The sequence below is a fragment of the Arachis ipaensis genome, chromosome B6 (genome assembly GCF_059453495.1).
Source record: "Arachis ipaensis isolate K30076 ecotype BB chromosome B6, ASM5945349v1, whole genome shotgun sequence".
In the NCBI taxonomy this organism is placed as follows: Eukaryota; Viridiplantae; Streptophyta; class Magnoliopsida; order Fabales; family Fabaceae; genus Arachis; species Arachis ipaensis.
The window spans coordinates 98,227,435-98,253,837 of NC_142441.1; the positions used below are offsets into that span (position 1 = coordinate 98,227,435).

At 33.7% G+C, this 26,403-nt stretch overlaps 1 non-coding gene across 1 annotated transcript; it reads right to left on the reverse strand.

The window, feature by feature from the left end:
* Window positions 1–5,481: 5,481 nt before the first annotated feature.
* Window positions 5,482–5,589, reverse strand: LOC148561912 (small nucleolar RNA R71). The gene has a single exon (XR_015886788.1). It is a non-coding gene; the product is annotated as a small nucleolar RNA R71 (small nucleolar RNA).
* Between the last annotated feature and the right edge of the window lie 20,814 nt (window positions 5,590–26,403).

The window sequence follows — 26,403 nt, forward strand, 5'->3', positions numbered from 1 at the left end:
TCTTTAAAATTCAAAAATTTTATCTTATCTTATTTCAAAATTCAAACTCTAAAATTCAAATTCAAATTTCAAAACTTAAATTTCAAATTTCAAATTTTAAAAATTAAACCTTTTCAAAATTCAAATCTTTTTCAAATCTTTATATTATCTTATTTCAAATTTCAAAATTTAATTTTCAAAATTTAATTTTCAAATTTAAAATTTAAATTTCAAATCTTTTTAATTTAAAACTTATCTTTTCTTAACTTCCTCATCTTATCTTTCTTACCTAACTTATCTTATCTTTTCTATCTTATCTTCTTTTAAATTTTAAAATTAAATCTTTTTCAAATCTTTTCAACTTCTATCTTATCTTTTCTAATTTCAAATTTTAAAATCAAATCTTTTCTAATCTCCTATCTTATATTGTTTTCAAATTTTTTCTTAATTAATTACTTGTTTTCTCTTTCTTCTTTTTCAAAACTTCCTAACTAATTCCTCTCTCTTTTAATTTTTGAAATTTCTTCTTCTATTTCTCTCTCTTCTTTTTTAAAATTCATGAATTAATTTTCAATTCTTTTTAATTAATTAACCTATATTTTTTAATTTAATTAATAAATAAAATAAAAATAAAAATATTTTAATCATAATTTACATCTTATTCCTTAATTCTTCTTCTTCTCCTACCTTTCTTCATCATGAACCCAAATGGGAATGAAGAGTTTAGAAGAACTCTGGGGTCCTATACAAACTCCACTGCTGACTTCTATGGAAGAAGTATTAGCATACCTCACATCAGAGCAAGTAGCTTTGAACTAAACCCTCAACTCATTACTTTAGTGCAGCAAAACTGCCAGTATTTTGGACTTCCACAGGAAGAACCTATAGAGTTTCTGACAGATTTCTTAAAGATTGCTGACACAGTACACAATGAGGGAGTAGACCAAGATGTCTACAGACTATTGCTCTTTCCTTTTGCTGTAAAGGACCAAGCAAAGAGGTTGTTAGATAACCTGTCTAGATCTAGCTTGAAAACATCGAAACAGCTAGTGGACAAGTTTTTAAAGCAATACTTCCCTCTAAGGAAACTGACCCAGCTGAGACTGGAAATCCAAGGCTTCAAACAAGGAGATAATGGATCTCTTCATGATGCCTGGGAAAGGTATAGAAGGATGCTAAGGAAATGACCCACTAAAATGTTTTCAAAATGGGTATAGTTAGACATCTTCTACTATAGACTTTCAGGCATGGCTAAAATGTCTCTGGACCACTCTACTGGTGGTTCCATACATATGAGAAAGACCATTGAAGAGGCTCACGAGCTTATTGAGATAGTTGCCACTAATCAGCATCTGTACTCATCTGCTGAGACTTCTATGAAAGGAGAGGTTAAGGCAATATCTACTGAATTTAACTCTCCGGAATAGAATGAGTCTTTAACTCAGCAGCTACACTCCCTTGTACAACAAATGTTGAAATTGCAAGAGATGCTGCAAGAAGCCAGAGCCTCTAATAGAACTATAGAGGCACAGTTGAGTCAAACTAGACAGCACTTATCTGAACAGATAAGAGAAGAGTGTCTGGCCCTCATTAGTACCAAGGAGGCTGAGCCTCAGATGGTACACACTGTTGAGGAACTAAATGAAGAAGAGACTCAAGAAGAGGCTGGGAGCACATTGTTGCACGCCCCTCTTATGGGAGGAAAGCCTGAAGTATGATACCCTCAGATGCCCCATAAGGAGACCAAGGACGAGCACTGCTCACAATTGATGAGCGGATAATTTATATGCTTTTTGACATTATTTTTACATAGTTTTTAGTATGATTTAGTTAGTTTTTAGTATATTTTTATTAGTTTTTAATTAAAATTCACATTTCTAGACTTTACTATGAGTTTGTATGTTTTTCTGTGATTTCAGGTATTTTCTGGCTGAAATTGAGGGACTTGAGCAAAAATCAGATTCAGAGGTTGAAGAAGGACTACAGATGCTGCTGGATTCTGACCTCCCTGCACTCAAAGTGAATTTTCTGGAGCTACAGAACTCCAAATGGCGCACTCTTAATTGTGTTGGAAAGTAGACATCCAGGGCTTTCCATCAATATATAATAGTCCATACTTTGTCCGCGTTTAGACGACGCAAACTGGCGTTCAACGCCAGTTCCATGCTGTATTCTGGAGTTAAACGCCAGAAACAGGTTGCAAAGTGGAGTTAAACGCCAGAAACAGGTTACAAACTGGCGTTCAACTCTAAGAGAAGCCTCTACATGTGTAAAGCTCAATGCTCAGCCCAAGCACACACCAAGTGGGTCCCGGAAGTGGATTTCTGCATCATTTACTCATTTCTGTAAACCCTAGTAACTAGTTTAGCATAAATAGGACTTTTTACTATTGTATTTACATCTTTGGATATCTTTGGATTATTTTTTGATCCTTTGATCACGTTTTGGGGGCTGGCCATTCGGCCATGCCTAGACTTCATCACTTATGTATTTTCAACGGTAGAGTTTCTACACACCATAGATTAAGGTGTGGAGCTCTGCTGTTCCTCATGAATTAATGCAAAGTACTATTGTTTTTCTATTCAATTCAAGCTTATTCCTTCTCTAAGATATCTATTCGCACCCAAGAACATGATGAATGTGATGATTATGTGACGCTCATCATCATTCTCACTTATGAACGCGTGCCTGACAAACACTTCCGTTCTACATGCAAACAAGCTAGAATGAGTATCTCTTAGATATCTAATACAGAGGACCGAGTCCGAGATATTAGAGTCTTCGTGGTATAAGTTAGAACCCATGGATGGCCATTCTTGAGATCCGGAAAGTCTAAACCTTGTCTGTGATATTCCGAGTAGGATCTGGGAAGGGATGGCTGTGACGAGCTTCAAACTCGCGAGTGCTGGGCGTAGTGACAAACGCAAAAGGACAGTAAATCCTATTCCAGTATGATCGAGAACCGACAGATGATTAGCCATGCAGTGACAGCGCATTGGACCATTTTCACAGAGAGGATGGGATGTAGCCATTGACAACGGTGATGCCCTACATAAAGCTTGCCATGGAAAGGAGTAGGAATGATTGGATGAAGACAGCAGAAAAGCAGAGGTTCAGAGGAACGAAAGCATCTCTATACGCCTATCTGAAATTCTCACCAATGAATTACATAAGTATCTCTATCCTAGTTTATATTTTATTTATCTTTTAATTATTAAAACTCTATAACCTTTTGAATCCGCCTTACTGAGATTTACAAGGTGACCATAGCTTGCTTCAAGCCGACAATCTCCGTGGGATCGACCCTTACTCACGTAAGGTTTATTACTTGGACGACTCAGTGCACTTGCTGGTTAGTTGTATCGAAATTGTGAAAAAGAAATAAAATTATGAACGTGCGTATTAAGTTTTTAGCGCCGTTACCAAGGAATAAACGATCACGATTTCGTGCACCAAGTTTTTGGCGCCGTTGCCGGGGATTGTTCGAGTTTGGACAACTGACGGTTCATCTTGTTGCTCAGATTAGGTAATTTTATTTTAATTTTAACCTTTTTGTTTTTATTGTTCTTATTTTCGAAAAATACAAAAAAAATTTCTTCTTTTTCGTTTTTCCAAAATAATTTTCGAAAAATCCAAAAAAATTTATAAAATCATAAAATCAAAAATATTTTTGTGTTTCTTTTTTGAGTCTAGAGTCAAGTTTTAAGTTTGGCGTCAATTGCATCTTTTTAATTTTCAAAAAAAAATTATTTTCGAAAATTTCATGCATTGCATTCTTCATGATCTTCAAGTCGTTCTTGGCCAGTCTTCTTGTTTGATCTTCATATTTCTTGTTTTGTGTCTTTTCTTGTTTTTCATATGTATTCTTGAAACATTAATGTCTAAAGAATAAAAATTTTTAAGTTTGGTGTCTTGCATGTTTTCTTTTCTTGAAAATTTTTCAAAAATAAGTTCTTGGTGCTCATCTTGACATTCAAAGTATTCTTGGTGTTCATCTTGATATTCATAGTGTTCTTGCATGCATCACATGTTTTGATCCAAAATTTCATGCATTGAGTCTTTTTTATGTTTTTCTCTTTCATCATTAAAAATTCAAAAAATCAAAAAAAAAATATCTTTCCCTTATTCTGTCATAAAATTTCGAAAATTTGGGTTGACTTTTTCAAAAAATTTTTAAAATTAGTTGTTTCTTACGAGTCAAATCAAATTTTCATTTTAAAAACTCTATCTTTTTCAAATCTTGTTCAAAAAATCAAATCTTTTTCATTTTTCTTTCATAATTTTCGAAAATTTCAAATTGATTTTCAAAAAAAATCTTTTTCTTATTTCTCTTTCATATTTTCGAATTTAATACTAACAATTAATGTGATTGATTCAAAAATATTAAGTTGTTACTTGCCTATTAAAAAAGGTTCAATCTTTAAATTTTAAAATCATATCTTTTAGTTTCTTGTTAGTCAAGTAATCAACTTTAATTTTCAAAATCAAATCTTTTTAAATTTCTTTTTCAAATCTTTTTCAAAATAAATTTCAATCACATCTTTTTCAAAATCAATTTCAAAATCTTTTCTAACTTCTTATCTTTTCAAATTTGATTTTCAAATCTTTTTCAATTAACCACTTAACTTTTTGATTGATTCTTATCTTTTTCAAAACTACCTAAATAATTCCCTCTCTCTAATTTTCGAAAATCCCTTCCCTCTTTTTCAAAATTCCCTTTTTTTTAACTAATTGTTTTAATTTTTAATTTAATTAATTTTCGAAATTCCTTCTCTCTCATCTCCTTCTATTTATTTATTCATCTACTAACACTTCTCTTCCACCCAAAATTCGAACCCCATCTTCCTCTCCGTGTTCGAATTTTACCTCTTCTCCTTCTTACATTCTTCTCTTCTTATACTTGCATAAGGAATCTCTATACTATGACATAGAGGATTTCATATTTTCTTTTCTGTTTTCTTCTTTTTCATATGAGCAGGAACAAGGATAAGAACATTCTTGTTGAGGCTGATCCTGAACCTGAAAAGACTCTGAAGAGGAAGCTAAGGGAAGCTAAAGCACAACTCTCTCGAGAAAATCTGACAGAAATTTTCGAAAAAGAAGGAGACATGGCCGAAAATAATAATAATGCAAGGAAGATGCTTGGTGACTTTACTGCACCAAATTCCAATTTACATGGAAGAAGCATCTTAATTCCTGCCATTGGAGAAAACAACTTTGAGCTTAAACCTCAATTAGTTTCTCTGATGCAACAGAACTGCAAGTTTCATGGACTTCCATCTGAAGATCCTTTTCAGTTCTTAACTGAGTTCTTGCAGATCTGTGATACTGTTAAGACCAATGGGGTTGATCCCGAGGTCTATAGGCTTATGCTTTTTCCATTTGCTGTAAGAGACAGAGCTAGGATATGGTTGGACTTTCAAACCTAAGGATAGCCTAAACTCTTGGGATAAGCTGGTCACAGCTTTCTTAGCCAAGTTCTTTCCTCATCAAAAGCTTAGTAAGCTTAGAGTGGATGTTCAAACCTTCAAACAGAAAGAAGGTGAATCCCTCTAAGAAGCTTGGGAGAGATATAAGGAACTGACCAAAAAGTGTCCTTCTGACATGCTTTCAGAATAGACCATCCTGGATATATTATATGATGGTCTATCTGAGCTATCAAAGATGTCACTGGACCATTCTACAAGTGGATCCATTCACCTAAAGAAAATGCCTGCAGAAGCTCAAGAACTCATTGACATGGTTGTAAATAACCAGTTCATGTACACTTCTGAAAGGAATCCTATGAATAATGGGACGCCTATGAGGAAGGGAGTTCTTGAAATTGATACTCTGAATGCCATACTGGCTCAGAATAAAATATTGACTCAGCAAGTCAATATGATCCCTCAGAGTCTGAATGGATTGAAGGAATCATCCAAAAGTACTAAAGAGGCATCTTCTGAAGAAGAAGCTTATGATCCTGAGAACCCTGCAATAGCAGAGGTGAATTACATGGGTGAACCCTATGGAAACACCTATAATCTCTCATGGAGAAATCATCCAAATTTCTCATGGAAGGATCAACAAAAGCCTCAACAAGGCTTTAATAATGGTGGAAGAAACAAATTTAACAATAGCAAATCTTTTCCATCATCCACTCAGCAACAGACAGAGAATTCTGAGCAGAACCCATCTAGCTTAGCAAATATAGTCTCTGATCTATCTAAGGCCACTATAAGTTTCATGAATAAAACAAGGTCCTCCATTAGAAATTTGGAGGCACAAGTGGGCCAGCTGAGTAAAAGAGTCACTGAAACTCCTCCTAGTACTCTCCCAAGCAATACAGAAGAGAATCCAAAAAGAGAGTGCAAGGCCATTGATTTAACCATCATGGCCGAACCTACAAGGGAGGGAGAGGACGTGAATCCTAGTGGGGAAGACCTCCTGGGACGTCCAGTGATCAACAAGGAGTTTCCCTCTGAGGAACCAAAGGAATCTGAGGCTCATCTAGAGACCATAGAGATTCCATTGAACCTCCTTATACCCTTCATAAGCTCTTATGAGTATTCTTCTTCTGAAGAGAATGAGGATGTTACTAAAGAGCAAGTTGCCAAGTACCTTGGTGCAATCATGAAGCTGAATGCCAAGTTATTTGGTAATAAAACTTGGGAAGATGAACCTCCCTTGCTCATCAATGAACTGAGTGATCTGGATCAACTGACATTGCCTCAGAAGAAACAGGATCCTAGAAAGTTCTTAATACCTTGTACAATAGGCACCATGACCTTTGAGAAGGCTCTATGTGACCTTGGGTCAGGGATAAACCTCATGCCACTCTCTGTAATGGAGAAACTGGGAATTTTTGAGGTACAAGCTGCCAGAATCTCATTAGAGATGGCAGACAACTCAAGAAAATAGGCTTATGGACTAGTAGAGGACGTGCTAGTAAAGGTTGAAGGCCTTTACATCTCTGCTGATTTCATAATCCTAGATACTGGGAAGGAAGATGATGAATCCATCATCCTTGGAAGACCCTTCCTAGCCACAGCAAGAGCTATGATTGATGTGGACAGAGGAGAGTTGGTCCTTCAACTGAATGAGGACAACCTTGTGTTTAAAACTCAAGGATCTCCTTTTGTAACCATGGAGAGGAAGCATGAAGAGCTTCTCTCACTGCAGAGTCAACCAAAGCCCCCACAGTCAAACTCTAAGTTTGGTGTTGGGAGGCCACAACCAAACACTAAGTTTGGTGTTGAACCCCCACATTCAAACTCTAAGTTTAGTGTTGGGAGGTTCCAACCTTGCTCTGATTATCTGTGAGGCTCCATGAGAGCTCACTGTCAAGCTATTGACATTAAAGAAGCGCTTGTTGGGAGGCAACCCAATGTTATTTAATTATATCTATTTTATTTTCTCTTTGTATTTCATGTTTTATTAGGTGGATGATTATATGGAGTCACAAAAACTACTGAAAAAATCAAAAATAGAATGAAAAACAGCATTAAAAACAGCACACCCTGGAGGAGAGGCATGCTGGCGTTAAACGCCAGAAACAAGCATCTGTCTGGCGTTTAACGCCAGAAACAAGCACCAAGCTAGCGTTTAACGCCAGAACCAAGCATCTACCTGGCGTTAAATGCCAGAAACAAGCTGCATTTGGGCGTTTAACGCCAGAAACAGGCAGCAGTCTGGCGTTAAACGCCAGGATTACACAGCAAGGGCGTTTTACACGCCTAATTGGGGCAGGGATGTTAAGTCCTTGACCCCACTTGATCTGTGGATCCCACAGGATCCCCACTTTTTCTTCTCTCCTTTTCACACCTTTTCATAACTCTCTTCCCCAAATACCCTTCACCAATCAACTCAATCACTCTTCTCCATCACCTCTTCACCACTCACATCCATCATCTCTTCCCCAAAAACCCCACCTACCTTCAAAATTCAAACTATTTTCCCTCCCAAACCCAACCCTAATGGCCAAACCTTAACCCTTCCCCCACTCCTATATAAACCCCTCATTCTTTCTTCATTTTCACACAGCACAAACCTCTCTTCTCCCCCTTGGCTGAAACAACCTCTCTCTCCCTCTCCTCCATTTCTCTTCTTCTCCTTCTTCTTTCTTTCTTCTTTTGCTTGGGGACGAGCAAACATTTTAAGTTTGATGTGGTAAAAAGCATAGCTTTTTGTTTTTCCATAACTATCAATGGCACCTAAGGCTAGAGAAACCTCAAGAAAGAGGAAAGGAAAGGCAATTGCTTCCACCTCTGAGCCATGGGAGATGGAGAGATTCATCTCAAAGGTCCATCAAGACCACTTTTATGAAGTTGTGGCCAAGAAGAAAGTGATCCCTGAGGTTCCTTTCAAGTTCAAAAAGAATGAGTATCCGGAGATCCGACTTGAGATCCAAAGAAGAGGTTGGGAAGTTCTCACCAACCCCATTCAACAAGTCGGGATCCTAATGGTTCAAGAGTTCTATGCAAACGCATGGATCACTAGGAACCATGATCAAAGTGTGAACTCGAATCCAAAGCATTGACTTACCATGGTTCGGGGGAAATACTTAGATTTCAGTCTGGAAAATATAAGGCTAGCGTTCAACTTGCCAATGATGGAAGAGAACGCACGCCCCTACACAAGAAAGGTCAACTTTGATCAAAGGTTGGACCAAGTCCTCATAGACATATGTAAGGAAGGAGCTCAATGGAAAATTGACTCAAGAGGCAAGCCGGTTCAACTAAGAAGGCATGACCTCAAACCAGTGGCTAGGGGATGGCTAGAGTTCATTCAACGCTCAATCATTCCTACTAGTAACCGGTCTGAAGTTACTATAGACCGGGCCATCATGATCCATAGTATCATGATTGGAGAGGAGGTGGAAGTTCATGAGATTATACCTCAAGAACTTTACAAGGTGGCTGACAAGTCCTCCACTTGGGCAAGGTTAGCCTTTCCTCACCATGAAATCCCTGAGATGCCTCAGCGGATGCACTTTCTTCCACAAAACTATTGGGAGCAAATCAACACCTCCCTAGGAGAATTAAGTTCCAATATGGGACAACTAAGGGTGGAGCACCAAGAGCATTCCATCATCCTCCATGAAATTAGAGAAGATCAAAGAGCTATGAGGGAGGAGCAACAAAGACAAGGAAGAGACATAAAGGAGCTCAAAAGCACCATTGGTTCTTCAAGAAGAGGAAGACACCACCCTCACTAAGGTGGACTCATTCCTTAATCTCCTTGTCTATTTATTTTCTGTTTTCGATGTCCATGCTTCATGTTTAATTATGTTTGTGTCTTTACTATATGATCATTAGTGTCTAAGTGTCTATGCCTTAAAGTTATGAATATGAATCCATCACCTCTCTTAAATGAAAACTATTCTAAAAACAAAAGAACAAGAAGTACATGATTTCGAATTCATCCTTGAAACTAGTTTAATTATTTTGATGTGGTGGCAATACTTTTTGTTTTCTGAATATATGCTTGAACAGTGCATATGTCTTTTGAAGTTGTTGTTTATGAATGTTAAATATGTTGGCTTTTGAAAGAATGATGAAAAGGAGAAATGTTATTTGATAATCTGAAAAATCATAAAAATGATTCTTGAAGCAAAAAAAAGCAGTGAATACTAAAGCTTGCAGAAAAAAAAGAGAAAAGAAAAATGGCAAAAAAAAGAAAAAGAAAAAGCAAGCAGAAAAAGCCAAAAGCTCTTTAAACCAAAAGGCAAGAGCAAAAAGCCAATAGCCCTTAAAACCAAAAGGCAAGGGTAATAAAAAGGATCCAAGGCTTTGAGCATCAGTGGATAGGAGGGCCTAAAGGAATAAAATCCTGGCCTAAGCGGCTAAACCAGCCTGTCCCTAACCATGTACTTGTGGCGTGAAGGTGTCAAGTAAAAACTTGAGACTGAGCGGTTAAAGTCGAGGTCCAAAGCAAAAACAGAGTGTGCTTAAGAACTCTGGACACCTCTAATTGGGGACTTTAGCAAAGCTGAGTCACAATCTGAAAAGGTTCACCCAGTTATGTGTCTGTGGTATTTATGTATCCGGTGGTAATACTGGAAAACAAAGTGCTTAGGGCCACGGCCAAGACTCATAAAGTAGCTGTGTTCAAGAATCAACATACTGAACTAGGAGAATCAATAACACTATCCGAATTCTAAGTTCCTATAGGTGCCAATCATTCTGAACCTCAATGGATAAAGTGAGATGCCAAAACTATTCAAGAGGCAAAAAGCTACAAGTCCCGTTCATCTGATTGGAGCTAAGTTTCATTGATATTTTGGAATTTATAGTATATTCTCTTCTTTTTATCCTATTTGATTTTCAGTTGCTAGGGGACAAGCAACAATTTAAGTTTGGTGTTGTGATGAGCGGATAATTTATACGCTTTTTGGCCTTATTTTTACATAGTTTTTAGTATGATTTAGTTAGTTTTTAGTATATTTTTATTAGTTTTTAATTAAAATTCACATTTCTAGACTTTACTATGAGTTTGTATGTTTTTCTGTGATTTCAGGTATTTTCTGGCTAAAATTGAGGGACTTGAGCAAAAATCAGATTCAGAGGTTGAAGAAGGACTGCAGATGCTGTTGGATTCTGACCTCCCTGCACTCAAAGTGGATTTTCTGGAGCTACAAAACTCCAAATGGTGCATTCTCAATTGTGATGGAAAGTAGACATCTAGGGCTTTCCAGAAATATATAATAGTACATACTTTGTCTAAGTTTAGATGACGCAAACTGGCGTTCAACGCTAGTTCCATGCTGTATTCTGGAGTTAAACACCAGAAACAGGGTGCAAAGTGAAGTTAAACGCCAGAAATAGGTTAAAAACTGGCGTTCAACTCCAAGAGAAGCCTCTGCACGTGTAAAGCTCAATGCTCAGCCCTAGCACACACCAAGTGGGCCCCGGAAGTGAATTTCTGCATCATTTACTCATTTCTGTAAACCCTAGTAACTAGTTTAGCATAAATAGGACTTTTTACTATTGTATTTACATCTTTGGATATCTTTGGATTATTTTTTGATCCTTTGATCACGTTTTGGGGGCTGGCCATTCGGCCATTCCTAGACTTCATCACTTATGTATTTTCAACGGTAGAGTTTCTACACACCATAGATTAAGGTGTGGAGCTCTGCTGTTCCTCATGAATTAATGTAAAGTACTATTGTTTTTCTATTCAATTCAAGCTTATTCCTTCTCTAAGATATCCATTCGCACCCAAGAACATGATGAATGTGATGATTATGTGACGCTCATCATCATTCTCACTTATGAACGCGTGCCTGACAAACACTTCCGTTCTACATGCAAACAAGCTAGAATGAGTATCTCTTAGATATCTAATACAGAGGACAGAGTCCGAGATATTAGAGTCTTCGTGGTATAAGTTAGAACCCATGGATGGCCATTCTTGAGATCCGAAAAGTCTAAACCTTGTCTGTGGTATTCCGAGTAAGATCTGGGAAGGGATGGCTGTGACGAGCTTCAAACTCGCGAGTGCTGGGCGTAGTGACAGACGCAAAAGGATAGTAAATCCTATTCTAGTATGATCGAGAACCGACAGATGATTAGCCATGCAGTGACAGCGCATTGGACCATTTTCACAGAGAGGATGGGATGTAGCCATTGACAACGGTGATGCCCTACATAAAGCTTGCCATGGAAAGGAGTAGGAATGATTGGATGAAGACAGCAGGAAAGCAGAGGTTCAGAGGAACGAAAGCATCTCTATACGCCTATCTGAAATTCTCACCAATGAATTACATAAGTATCTCTATCCTAGTTTATATTTTATTTATCTTTTAATTATTAAAACTCTATAACCTTTTGAATCCGCCTGACTGAGATTTACAAGGTGACCATAGCTTGCTTCAAGCTAATAATCTCCGTGGGATCGACCCTTACTCACATAAGGTTTATTACTTGGACGACCCAGTGCACTTGCTGGTTAGTTGTATCGAAATTGTGAAAAAGAAATAAAATTATGAACGTTCGTATTAAGTTTTTAGCGCCATTACCAAGGAATGAACGATCACGATTTCGTGCACCAACAATCCTTGGAAGGCTCTAAGAAAATGCATATCAATATTCCTTTTGTTGAGGTTGTGGAGCAGTGGTCTTTATCTACTGGAAGAAACCTCTCTGATGCTGAGGGAGGCAAATTAGTAATGAGGTTGCAGAAGGATTATATGGTTATCAAGGTCCTTCAACCTCTACTACCCCTTGACAAGGGAGGTACTTCCATGCAAAGTACTATACTGAAGCCTCCTCGCCTGGTGAAAACTCATACAATTTTCCTAGACATCAAACTTAAGTTTGGTGTTGGGCAGTCATCCCCCACCAAGGAGGAAGGTCCCAAGAGGAATATGCATAGGGGATGGAGAAACAATACAACTCCTACCCTAACAAGCAAAGAGAATCAAGCTCCTCACACTAAAAGAAAGCTTGTTAGGAGGAATTCAAATCTGAGGGCACTAATCTCCTCCTCTTCTCCCATGGAATCATTTCTGTTAACCAACTGGAAGAAGAGAAAGAAAGTCAACAATCGAGTGTCAAGCTAATGACATTAAAGAAGCGCTTGTTGGGAGGCAACCCAACCATGAGTAAAGTATTTATGTTCTTATTTCTTTTGTTTATTTTTATTTGAGTTTATTTTAGTTTAGTTTTAGAGATTTTCCATGCTTTTTAATGTTTGTGATCATGTGTAGTAGTCAGAACAGAGAACAGAAAGGTTCAGCAATGAAAACAGAACACTCTGGATGGAGTGTCTTGCTGGCGTTGAACGCCAACCAGGGAGTCAGGCTGGGCGTTCAACGCCCAAGGAAGCAGAAGACCTGGTGTTGAACGCCAGGAAGGAGTTCCTCCTGGGCGTTCAACGCCACAAATGGGAAGCAAGCTGGCGTTGGTGCACAAGCTGGGCCTTCAACGCCCATAAGGAGGGCAAGCAATTTGAATTTCCTAGCCTCTCAGGACTAGTAGGTCTCACAGAATCTCCACCTACCCCACCTTCTTCTACCCTATTTTCCCCATTGTTCATATTTGCTCGAGGATGAGCAAAACTCTTAAGTTTGGTGTTGCAAAAGCTTTGCTTTTTTACTTCTACCACTCCTAAAGGGCTACGAGGGAAGAACAACAAAGATAAAGGAGTGATATTGAAGAGATCAAGCACTGCATTGGATCCTCAAAGAAGAGCACTAGCCGCCACCACTAAGGTGGATTCGTTCTCTTAATCCCCTTCTCTTATGTTATGTTTTTGTTTTCTATCATGTTTTATTGTCTGTTCTCTTGTTCTTGTTGCATGATCATCTATGTCTCAAAGTTATAAAATGTTCCATATATCTCTCACCTTACTTAAAAGAAAATTTTATTTTAAAGAATTGAGAGATACATAAATTTCAAGTTATATAATAAGAATAGTTCAATTATTTTGATGTGGTGGCATTGCTTTTGTTTTCTGAATGTATGAATAAACAATGCATATTTAAAGTTGAAATTAAGAATGTTGGCTCCTGAAAGAATGATGAAAAAGGAAAAGTATTATTGGTAATCTAAAAAATCCAAAAAATTGATTCTTGAAGCAAGAAAAAGTAGCAAAAAGAAAAAGAAAAAGCATGTTGCAATAAAATAAAAAAAATATGCATGCGAAAAAAATAATAAAATGGCGAAAAAAATGAATAGAGAAAAAAAATAATAAAAAAGCCAATAGCTCTTTAAACCAAAAGGCAAGAGCAAAAAGCCAGTAGCCCTTTAAACCAAAAGGCAAGGGTAAAAATATCCAAAGATCCTAAGAGTGTGCTTAAGAACTCTTGACACCTCTATCTGGGGATTCTAGCAAAGTTGAATCACAATCTAAAAGGGTTCACCCAGTTAAAGTGTCTGTGGCATTTATGTATCCGGTGGTAATACTGGAAAACAAAGTACTTAAGGTCACGATAAGACTCTTAAAGCTGTGTTCAAGAATAAAAAAGAACTGAACTAAGAGAGTCAATAATATCATCTGGATTCTAAGTTCCTAAAGAGACCAACCATTCTGAGTTTCAATGGATAGTGAGATGCCAACACTATTCAGAAGCAAAAAGCTACTAAGTCCCACTCATCTAATTGAAACTGAGCTTCATTGGAAACTCAGAGATTTATTGTATCTTACTCTTCTTTTTATCCTACTGTGTTTTTAGTTGCTTGGGGACAAGCAACTATTTAAGTTTGGTGTTGTGATGAGTGGATATTTTATACGCTTTTTGGCATCATTTTCATATAGTTTTTAGCATGTTTTGTTTAATTTTTATTAAGTTTTCATAGGTTTTAGTGTAAAATTCATATTTTTGGATTCTACTTTGAATTTGTGTGTTTTTATGCAATTTCAGGTATTTTCTGGCTGAAATTGAGGAGTTGGAGCAAAAGTCTGATTCAGAGACAGAGAAAGCACTGCATATGCTGTCTGGATCTGACCTCCTTGCACTCGAAAGAACTTTTCTGGAGCTACAGAAGTTCAAATGGAGCGTTCTCAATGGCTATGGAAAGCTTACTTCTAGAACTTTCCAGCAATATATAATAGTTTATACTTTGCTTCATAATAGAAGGCTCAAAACTGGCGTCCAACGCCAGCCTCCTGCCCCATTCCAGGCGTCCAGCGCCCAAAGGAGGAGACCAGCGTCCCAACGCCCAAGGAGGACCCCCTAGCCAGCGTTCAACACCCTAGAGGCCTCATAGCACCTAGATCTCATCAAAGCTCAGCCCAAACACTCATCAAGTGGGCCCTAGAAGTGGATTTTAGCACTAAAAACAATGTTTTACCCTTCTTATGTAATCCTTAGTCACTAGTTTAGTATTTAAGGGATATTTTACATAATCATACAGAACTCTATGTTATATTTTCGTTTACCACTGTAGTTTTCTATCAGTATGAGTTTCTAAACCTCCTAAGTTGAGGGGATGAGCCCTGCTGAGTTCTATGAATTAATAAAAGTATTACTGTTTCTCTTCAATCCGTGTTTGATTCAATTCTAAGATGTATATTCGTTCTTCAAGTTGATGAATGGGATGATCCATGACAATCAACTCCGTTCTTCATAAGACCGCGTGCCTGACAACCACCCGTGTTCTTCTTGGGTTCGTGTGAATACGTGACTAGAAAGCATCAAACCGCCAGCTTGATTATGCATCTCTCAGAAGGCTAATTCACGACTTTGTTGGGGACTTCTCGAGACACCAGTTCAGCCAAGGTATGGGGAGATTAGGGTCTCTGTGGTAGAGGCTAGAACCCAAAGGCGCAACATTCTCTGATCTGGAAAATCCGACCTTGTCTGTGGCATTTTGAGTAGGATCATTAAGGAGAATGGACTGCAGGAGCTTCACCCTCAATTAGAATGGATTCACACTAACCCTGGGGTTCAAATCTTGAGGAGTATTGGTGGCTGCTCAAACCAGCGTCAATCACATACAGCTTGCCATTGAAGAAATCATTCACAATTGAAGAAGACAGTAAGACCAGAGTTAATCCAGAAGGACAAATCATCTCCAAGCCTTAACCATCTTCTTATCCCTAATTATAATTCAATTCACAAAGTATTTTATACCCTTTTATTCCTTTTATGCAACCAAACCAATTCTTCTATCCGCCAAACTAAGACATGTAAGATAACCATAGCTTGTTTCAAACCACAATCCTCATGGGATCGACCCTGACTCGCTCAGGCATTACTTGGACGATCCAGTGCACTTGCTGGTTCAACTGTACGAAGCATGGGATTTGTGCACCAGATATCACAGCCAAATAGGACAGACATTCATCTTGTGCATCTTTTACCTATTTGTTTTCTTTGTCGACTTGAATTTGCTTGCCTAATTGTATAACATGCCTGATCGTCTATGTGAATTACTTGATATACATGCTTATACTTGTGCTTTACTTGCATTGTATTAATTGTGCTTTCTATTGGGACTGAGGAGGTTCAAAAGGCGGTGGCGATGGGACCGCATGAAGGATAGGTTGGTGAAGGCTGTGGGACAGCGGAGAGTTGTTAGTTTAGAAATCCACTAAGTTAGATTACCCCTTTTATTATATTATGGTTTTAAGTTATGCTTTAATGTTTTAGTTATGCTTTAAGATGAATCTCATGATGGATATGAAGGTCTAGGATTGCCTCTGGCGTCCAGGAGTCTTATATCTTACATCACTGGGCACTGTTACTATACTTAGAACCTCCGGTTCTCATACTATATTCTGTTGTTATTTTACAGATGCAGGTCGCAACCCACCTCAGTGAGTTGTCTGATGGTGACAGGTGACAGAGCGGAGGACCTTTATCCTGTTTTGAAGTCTTTTGATTATTTTGTTTCGATACTCTCACTTTTGTATTATTTTGCCTTAGAGGCTCACTTTGAGAGAAAGTCTGTATAAGCTGTTTTACTTTCAAAACTCTGTATGTCAGTATTTAACTAGTTGGCCTAAACTCTGCGGGCTGTGACTAATATCTTATGATCATTATACTCTTATATTTTGTTATCTTGTGCCTTAAGTTTGTAGCTTCGTGTGAACGTTCATGCTTTGTAATTCCGTATTTGAGCTTATTTTCTTCATCGGACTTCTAGAATTATTATTCCTTCTATATATATATATTTATGTATAAGCTTTAGGATTGTCATAACCTTTGATTAACCTTTACTTTATGGCATGAGGTAAGGCTTAGGGTAATTAGGGTGTTACAAATTAGATTCTTAAACTTCAAAAAGTTTGAATGTTCTTCATATTGATTCTTAAACCTTTATGTATTTATAATACAACTTTTAGCTGATATTTTTCTCTTAGAGGAACCTGCTATTAAAAATTTAGATTTATTTCATGCATGTCTCTGTATTTATCACTTTTAAGTTTTTCTATTTTATTAAGACTTGCATTGGCTTTGTTATGGTCAATGATTGGCATAATTTGAGTGAACTGTTGAACTTGTAAAAAGCCTTTAGAGAAAATAATTTGAAAGATTTAGGCACATTGGATGATTTTCTTGGACTGGAAATACACAAGCTATCTGATTCAGAACTTCACGTATCTTAACAAAAATATGTTAAGTACTTCTAGGAAATTTACTTTGGGTTAAGGTAACAAAATATTTAAGTACTGTGTTTGAAATTTTAATTAGAATTTTTGAACTTATTACTACAAGCTTGATTATAATATCTTCTAGTGTTCTTCTCACAGAGGCCACCACTACCTTCTTCTTTTGCACCGTTGTGCACCGTATCAAACGTGCCAAAGAATTGGTACTTCTCTGTTTCTCTTGAGACTTAATTCTAATTGTATATCTAACCAGTGTTTGTATTGTACTATTCATATTCTATTGTCTTAAAATTGTAAAGAGGACTACATTGATGTGTTATTATCCAAACTTGTATATATTGATTACAATTTAGCATGTACAAAACACCAAAATGCATGCTAGATTTTATCATAGGCACATCAATGTCTTTGTAGTATTCAGAACTTATCAATATGATGTGTGTTTATGAATCTTATTTAAATGGCTTAGATAAGGACCATGTGAAAACTCTGAAACTTTAATAATTGTAATCACGAGTTGTTCATTTTTATTTATATTGACTTTTTTTTTCTATTTATTCTTTCAGCATAGAGCTAATATATTCTGTCTTATTATTTTTTATTGTTTTTTAAAATTTTAGGATGCAGTATCTAGTTAAAGAACGAGTTAGCAAAACGTTTTCTGAATTTAAATGTTTCATGCTTTAGTATGGCTCCTGGTAAGGGAGTGTAATGTTAATAATTTTATTGAATGCCATTTAATCCTTTGAATTCATTTTCAACTTACACTTGATGAAAAATATCTTCGGAGTTACTAATGAGTTATCTCAAGCATTACAAAGAAATGTCAAGACATTGTAAATGCTATGGCATTAGTTAAAGTGTTTAAGCAACGATTGCAAAATATAAGAGATGATGGTTGGACTCTTTTACTTGACGAAGTCTCACTGTTTTGTGACAAACATGATATTACTGTTCCAATCATGGATGATATATTTGTGTCACAAGGAAGATCAAGACGCAAAGTTCAAAAGATATCAAATTTGCATCATTTTCAAGTTGAGATATTCTATCAAGTAGTTGATAGACAACTTCAAGAACTCAATAATCGTTTTACAGAGGTGAATATTGAATTGCTTCTTTGTATAGCTTGTTTGAATCCAAGACACTCATTTTTTATATTTGATAAGGAGAAGTTGATCCAGTTGACTTAATTCTATCCATTAGAATTTTCTTCCACTCAACTTTTGGCACTTGACAGTCAACTTGAGAACTTCATACTAGATGTCCATTCTGATGACCAATTCTCGGACTTAAATGGAATTGGTGTTCTTTCTCAAAAGTTGGTTGAGACTTGAAAAAATATTGTTTATACATTAGTGTTTCTTCTTTTGAAGTTAGTTTTAGTTTTGCCTGTAGCAACTGTATCAGTGAAAGAACTTTTTCTGCTATGAATATTATAAAAGAGTCAACTTCATAATCGTAGGGGAGATGAATTTTTAAATGATTGTTTAGTGCCATACATAAAAAGAGAGATATTTAATTGTATTAACAATGAAAAGATTATTTAATCTTTTTAAAATATGAAACCTAAAAGAATAGAATTCTAAATTATTTATTATTATTTTAAATTATTATTTTACTATTTTAAGTTATTGGTTAAATAATTTAAGAAATATTCCTATTTTATAACATTATAGTATAATTATAAAAATTATTATATATTATATATATTTTGCCTCCTCCGAAAAAAATTTTTAGATCCGACATTGATATAGGAACTAATATAAATAGAAGGTTGTTAGTGTAAATTAGTCAGTTAAACAAGTAATCATTTCATAATAACAAAAAGGACTTTGCTCAACTCCTCTGCTCCTCAGACTCTTCTCCTCCTTCTTCTCTCAATTCTTCTTTCTGAATCTTTTTGTTCTTCTTTAATGGCAAGGAACATCAGTTTTAACAATTATCCATTACTTATTATCTGACCTAAAATGCATTATCTTAATAGCGATTTATCCTAGACAAATAATCTTACAGTTACGCATACACTTTGTAATGATTTATGTACCAAATACAAGACTCAATGACCTAAAATTCATTATCATCCACAGATTATTAACCTACTGAATTAACAAGTTATAATGATTATACCGAATACAAATCTCAATGTAGCGGTTCACATAAATTAAAATAAAAAAAAATATATAATACAAAGATCTTTTAATTAAAAATTTTACGTTCCAAACACATATATATGTGTGTGAATTCTACCTAATTCGCATAATTAATACTAACTTTGAGTTTAATTTGAGTTTTAATAATTTAATCAATTAATTATAGTAAAATGATTTTACAAATGATAAGAGTTATTAAAAAAATATATATTTTAAATTTTTTTCGCAAACTACACATCTCTTAATTAGTCCTAACTATATACAAAAAGAAAAAAAAAACTCAGAAGTTAAAAAGAATAAAAAAAATTAGAAAAAATGATAAATAAGTTCCTGAATTTGTGCCTCGCGGACATTTTCGTCCATGACTATTGAAAAATACTTTTAAGTCCGTGACTTTCACAAAACTCAGACGGATCAGTCCCTCGGTCAACGAAAAATGCTTGTCACGCATACGCATGTGTCACGCGTACGCCTTGCCTGGCAAACTTCCCTCTCACGCGTGCGCGTGTGTCACGCGTACGCATCGCCATGAATTTAACAACACCTCATTTCTTCATGAATTCTCCGCTTTGCATGCTTTTTTTTTTTTCCATTTCTTTCAAACTATTCTTGCCTTCAAAACTTTAAATCACTCGAACAAACATATCAAGGCATCGAATGGGAAAAAAGTAAGAATGATACAGCCTCTACATAATTTAGTATTCTTTTACATTGTACTCTTATTCCAGTACTTTCAATAATTTTATTCTTAATTTTATTCTCAATAATATCCATGAGAGAGTACTAAAGAAAAAATATTATAAAAATAATAATAAAATTAATCATATGAACAATGAAGTACAAAATTGGGAGATAGAAAATAAATTTTAATCTAACACGAGAATGTAAACGCAAAAGCTATCATTTTTAGCTTTGGCTAAACTCGGGTTGAAGAGCAAAATCATGTTTACGTTCAGAAGAAGAAAAAATAGCTAAACTAAAAAGTGAAACTTTCGAAAAAAAAACAAACCTAAGTATGATGCTTCAAACTCTAAGCTAAACACACCCTAAATTGCTAAATTTAATTTACTTTTCTATCATTCAATGCCTTGATATGTTTGTTTGAGTGATTTAAAGTTTTGAAGGCAAGAATGACTTGAAAGAAATGAAAAAAAAAACATGCAAAGTGGAGAATTCATGAAGAAATGAGATATTGTTAAATTTATGTCGACGCGTACGCGTGAGAGGGAAGTTTTCTAGACGACGCGTACGCGTGACACATACATACGCGTGAGAGGAAAATTTTTCAGGCGACGCGTACGCGTGACATGCATTTTTCTGTTGACCGAGGGACTGATCCGTCCAAGTTTTGTGAAGGTCAGGGAGTTAAAAATATTTTTCAATGGTTAAAGACAAAAATGTCCGCAGGGCAAAAGATCATGGACCTAGTTATCTTTTTCTCAAAAAATTAAGAGACAAATTAAAAATAGTTTTTCTATTAAAATCAAAATGCACTTTTTTACTTGTTTCAAAAATCTTGTTATTATACTAAAGAAGAAAATTAAAGATGAAATATGAAAATGGCTGAGTAGGATATATATTGATGGTGGTTAAAGACCTAAACCAGTGATGAGTGATGAGATGCAGAGATACACAGGTACATGGGATTATAAAAATTAAGGCGGTCTTTTACAACATACGCATGAGCATAGTGTTGATGTCAATTTTGCATATCTTATTTCAATTTTTTGTTTAGATCAGAAAAAAATTGTGGTTTAGCTTTAATGAAAGTATCACTTTTGCCTCTTGATGAATTTTTCTTTTTATTTTTTCATTTAATTTTTTCTTTTTTTTTTCTTTTTGGTTAAAACTGATTAATAGACGTGCAATTCAAAAAAAATTATAAAATATAGCTACTTCTTTAGTAACTCTTATCATTTGTAACAAATTAAACTAATAATTAGTATTAACTATGATCGCATAATTAATTTTATGCAATAACTATTAGATACGTTATAGGAGATAATTAACTTTTAATTAAGAGAAAGTTGAGTAAAATTCACCATATTCATTATTGAAGTAACATATTAACCATCTAACTTTTTCTAAGGAGAAAGAACATTGTTTTGTAGTTTATACTCAATTTGGTGTGATGACCTAGATTTGACAATCTCAGGTATTGCTTGGTAATTGTTGTTCAGTTTTATTGTTGATATGATGATGGCTATGTCTGATCCAATTGGGCCCGTGACCTGAAAAGTAAAACACGTTTCGCACTTAGGTTTACTACTTTCTACCAATTCAAAAGCTGACAACACATTCTATGGATACAAGTCTTGTTTCACTCACTAACCATCAGAGGTTTTTCACATGTCCATCAAGTACTCAAAACCAATATATGAATTTATTCCCCATTTTATTCTTGGTTTAGTTCTACTCCAATGATATTTCTGGTATTTGTAAATGTACGTTAGTTGACCATATAGTTGATAAAGAATGAATTTGGAATTTTGTAACAAAAATTTGAGTTTAATTCTTGTTTAAAGTGAAGAATATTTTACTAAAGCTAAATATATTTATAATTTACAGAAAATATCAAACTTTAACATGTACCTCATATTCTCACCCGTTATTGTTTGGCTTCAAGTTAACAAACAGTTGTATTTTATAATCCTATCTTGCCTACCATATATGTGGCGGCAAAGATTGAGCATATTAGTGTGGTTGTTGAAAAGAAGAGGGAATTTGTACTTGAATTTATTTGATAGCAGTCTGACCTGTTATACCTTTTGTCATGTTTTTCTTTTGAATTGTATTTGGTTTCCATTTTGTTTATGACTTGTGAAAATTCATGATTATGATGATGAAAATATGAAATATGAAACAGGTAGTATGATTTATAATCTTTGGGATTTACTCTTGAAGGATGTCTCATACCAGATTAGAATAAGATCCACACTTAATTATAACTATAGTAAAATCAGCCATATGCAAGGATAAGATTTATATATATATAACAAAAATATTATGAGAATAATTTTTGTCTTACTTTGATACATTATGGTACTGTATATATTATTATATATATATTTGTGTGAATTGTGATTTTGAATGAACATTTTCATCGTTAGTTTAAGACTTCCTAACTTATATATATATTCTTATATTCATATCTTAATTTTGCATGCTAGCTTCTATCCGAAATTCAATGCAGATTTGGAAAAAACAGAAAATGAAATCCATCAACATAGCTTTATGTTCGGGTTAAATATATATAAGAGAAACCAATACTTTAAAAACTTGAATTTAGGAGTTCTCTTCTTACGTTTAAAGTGTGGACAAAATTTTTTAACTTTAGTGATAAAAGTTATAATAACAGATCATGGAAGTTCTTTAAATATCTTAAATTGTAAGATAAAAACATACAAATGATTTTTATGTCTAACAATATTGATATTATAAATTAACTAAAATTAAGGTATTGCTAGGTGAGATATCACACTCCAACACAAAGACACTTATTATTTTTTTTAATGGTTAACTAATAATCAATCAACAAAATATCTAAAACTTTAAAAATTTAAGAATTTGTTTTAGTTTGAATTTGATTGATAGAGAACGTAAAGATATATATCTTTTCTTTTTCTCAAACGGCAAGTATCATAGTTGTAAGAACTGGATCGGTCGGTTCAATTGAAAAACCGATAAATCAGTCACTTGGTCAATTTGATTGAACAATTTAACCGGATAAAGAATAAAATCGAAGAGAACCGGGTTAAACTGTCTGATTTTGATAAAAATTGAAGAAGTTCAAAGCTTTTTTTTGCCAAAACAACGTCGTTTTTGGTCTTTAGGAAAAAAACAAAAAAACAAAAAAACAAAACACTCGAACACTCGAACACTCCCATTCTCCCCTAACCTTAATCCCCTAAATGGCAGAATTACCGTTGGAATAACCTGACGGTAACATGGCACATAACAACATGTTTTGGCACCAACATTACTGTTGAAAAATTCGCCGGTAACTAATTTATTTCCTGAGCTGGTAATATGTCGCAAAATTCGATGGTAATTACCGTCAGACGAAATAAATCTGACGATACATATTTACCGGCGAGATTTATACCGTTTGATTGTTTTCAATGGTAAATCCAATGGTAAATTGATTATTGTCGGATTTATTTAAAGAATCAGGCAATAAATTTGACGGTACTCGACATTTTTCTTGTAGTGTGAGAAAAAGAGTATTTGGTTAGTTTGATTAGGTTGATGGAGATGATAAAATTAGAGTAAGAGAGATGAGAGAGTAGGATTAGTGAGATAAGAGTAAATTAGTTAAAAAAATTATTTTAAAAATAATTTTAACATTGAAGATCATTTTAAATAAAAAGAAGGTTAAAAACGGTCAAAATCTTAGGAACTAAAATAATATTTATCCTAAAATTTTAAAATGAGAAAACAATAAGATACAAAACTATATATGTTTGGTATTAGAATTTTAAATATTTGAACAAAATTGCTTTCAACAAAAAAGAGAATAAGGCCTCAAGCAAAAGTATAAAAAAAAAGGACAATATAACATGCGCGTTCAAGTAATTAATTAAGGCAAAGTATAGATAGACAATGAAAATTTTAAATAATGTGAATAATAAATATGTTAGATGTTCAATTTAATAGGTATGTAGATAATTATGTTTATTATTTTTGATTAGATTGTTATCTTTTTTATTCGATTTACTCATACACAGTTAATAATGGCTATATGTTCAATTCACTAAGTGTGCATATGATTATCCTAATGTTAAGGTTTACGAGGTAATTTGGGAATGGAATATTTTTTTTTTTTTACTTTATTGGGTCTATTCTAAAATTCATTGTTCACATTATTTATAAAAATCATTATCTACCTCGCAAAATCGATTAATTAATTATTGTTTCTTTTTCACATAGACATGTTTTTTTGTAATTGAAAATTGTCAAATAATTATTTTAGATTAATAAACTAATTATTAAATATATATGTGAATATCCATAAAATGTGAATATATATATATATATATATATATATATATATATATATATATATATATATATATATCTCTTTTACTAATATATGAAAACTCAAATAAAAAATATTTAAAAATTAAACAAAGTAAAATCAATTTAAGATATAAAACTTAGGATTTAGGAGTTGAATTAATAATTTAGAATTTAATATTTAATATTTAGAGTTAAAATTTAGGACTTTAAATTTAAGTTTAAGATATAAAATGATCAAAAGATGGCGGCGGCCGTCGACCGGAGGCGGTGGTCAAACAACTGTAGTTGGTGGTGAGAAAATTATTGTAGTAAGAAAAAAAAAGAACAAAAAAAAATTTTAAAAAATTATGAATGAATAAATTTTTAAATATTGGTTGAAATTGGCATTCTAAATATATTTCTCAGCTCTCTTTGCTATATATTTTTTATAAGGATAAAATATTATTTTGATTCCTAATATTTGGACTAAATTTTAATTTATTCTTAACATTTTAAATATTTTATTTCAGTCTCAATTTTTTTTAAATATTTAATTTCAATTCTAAAAAAATTTCAAGCGGATTTAATGTTGTCCTATCGTTAAATTTAATACAAACAATTTACATATTGAAAAGTCAACATCATTCAGTATGTAAATAAAATTGATCTACCAATAATCATCAATATAATTTTTTTATTTTGGAGTGTTGATGATTGTTTGTTAGGATTTCATGTTTGATACAAGAAGGAAATTAAAAAAAAATATTATAAAAATTTTAATTACATTCTTTTAACACATAAAAAAAAAGATATGACTTAATTAATAATGTTATTAATATATACGTCACTCATTCTATTAATTATTCTGTTAAATTTAACGATAAAATAATATTAAACTTAATTAAAATATTTTAAAACAAAAATAAAAAATTTAAAATATTAAATATTAAATATTAAATATTAAATTTAAAATAATAATTTATTCTTTTGTAAATCATAAAACTTTGAATTGCTTGCCGTACAATTTTTTTTACGGTTAATGGTTTCTTAGTCTCTAATTATATGCATGTATTGTTTTAGTTGTTGTAGAGGATTTTGATATGACAAGAAAAGTTCCCTGGATAGTAAACGCAAATCAAACCAAATTTTTTTATAATTAAATAATGTTATATGTATACTAAAATTAGTTACTAAAGTCAGTTATCAGTATAAAATACATGTTCGAATATAAATACACATTAAAAATAAATTAAACTATACATATATTTATACACAAATACATTAGTAGCTGATTTTAGTGACTGATTTTAGTATACAAATAACATTTTTGTTTATAATTATATACAAAAACTATTTTGACTTATTAAAATCTATAAAAATCAAAATGATCATTAACCTATTCTCTTGTCATCTTGTGCACTTTTAATCTGGTTTTTTTTTTTTTTTTTGAAGTGTTGATAGAATATATACCATCACTTTCATCGTTAGGGGTAAAAAGGAAAAGGAAAGAAAAGAAAAAAGAATATAATCGCCCTTACACAAGAAATCAATTTCAGACTTATTTGACGTTTCCATCTTTACTTGTTTCCTTGTGTTATGCACCTTGAGGCTCTATTATGTATTTGTACTTTTAGATTAAGTTCCGTATTTTATTCCTAAACGGGCGTGAGAAGTTACTCAAATAATTTAATTGATATAATTATTTTTTATTTAATTACACTAAAAATTAATTTTAAATTTAATATAAATTAAATTTCAAAATTTTTTGTATTATTATATTTATAATTTTATATTTTTTTCAAATAAAAATTTTAAATAAATTCTTATATCATTAATCTTAAAAAAATTCTCAAATCATTTCAATACATATAGCATTCTAAAAGAAATAAAATAAATGTTATCAAAGTCACAAAAGTAAAAAACCTCACGGACCGGTACGTACTCCTCGTCTAGCGCCTGATGAGTTCGTTCACGTTCTGCTAGGGTTTCACTGCGCCACCTCTATGGTTACACCTTCCTTTGTCAAACTCTTTTCCATCTTCTTCTACTTTATTTTCTTAATTTCTTTTTCACTTAGCTCCCTAATTTTTATTTTCTCTCCCAATTCATTCCTCTTTTAATTCATTTCGTTTTCTAATTCACTCATTCCATATATCTTATTTCTCTTTGGAATCATTAAATACCAATTCTGATTTTCTCTACACCATGAGCAAGAAATCAGAGACTCAGAACC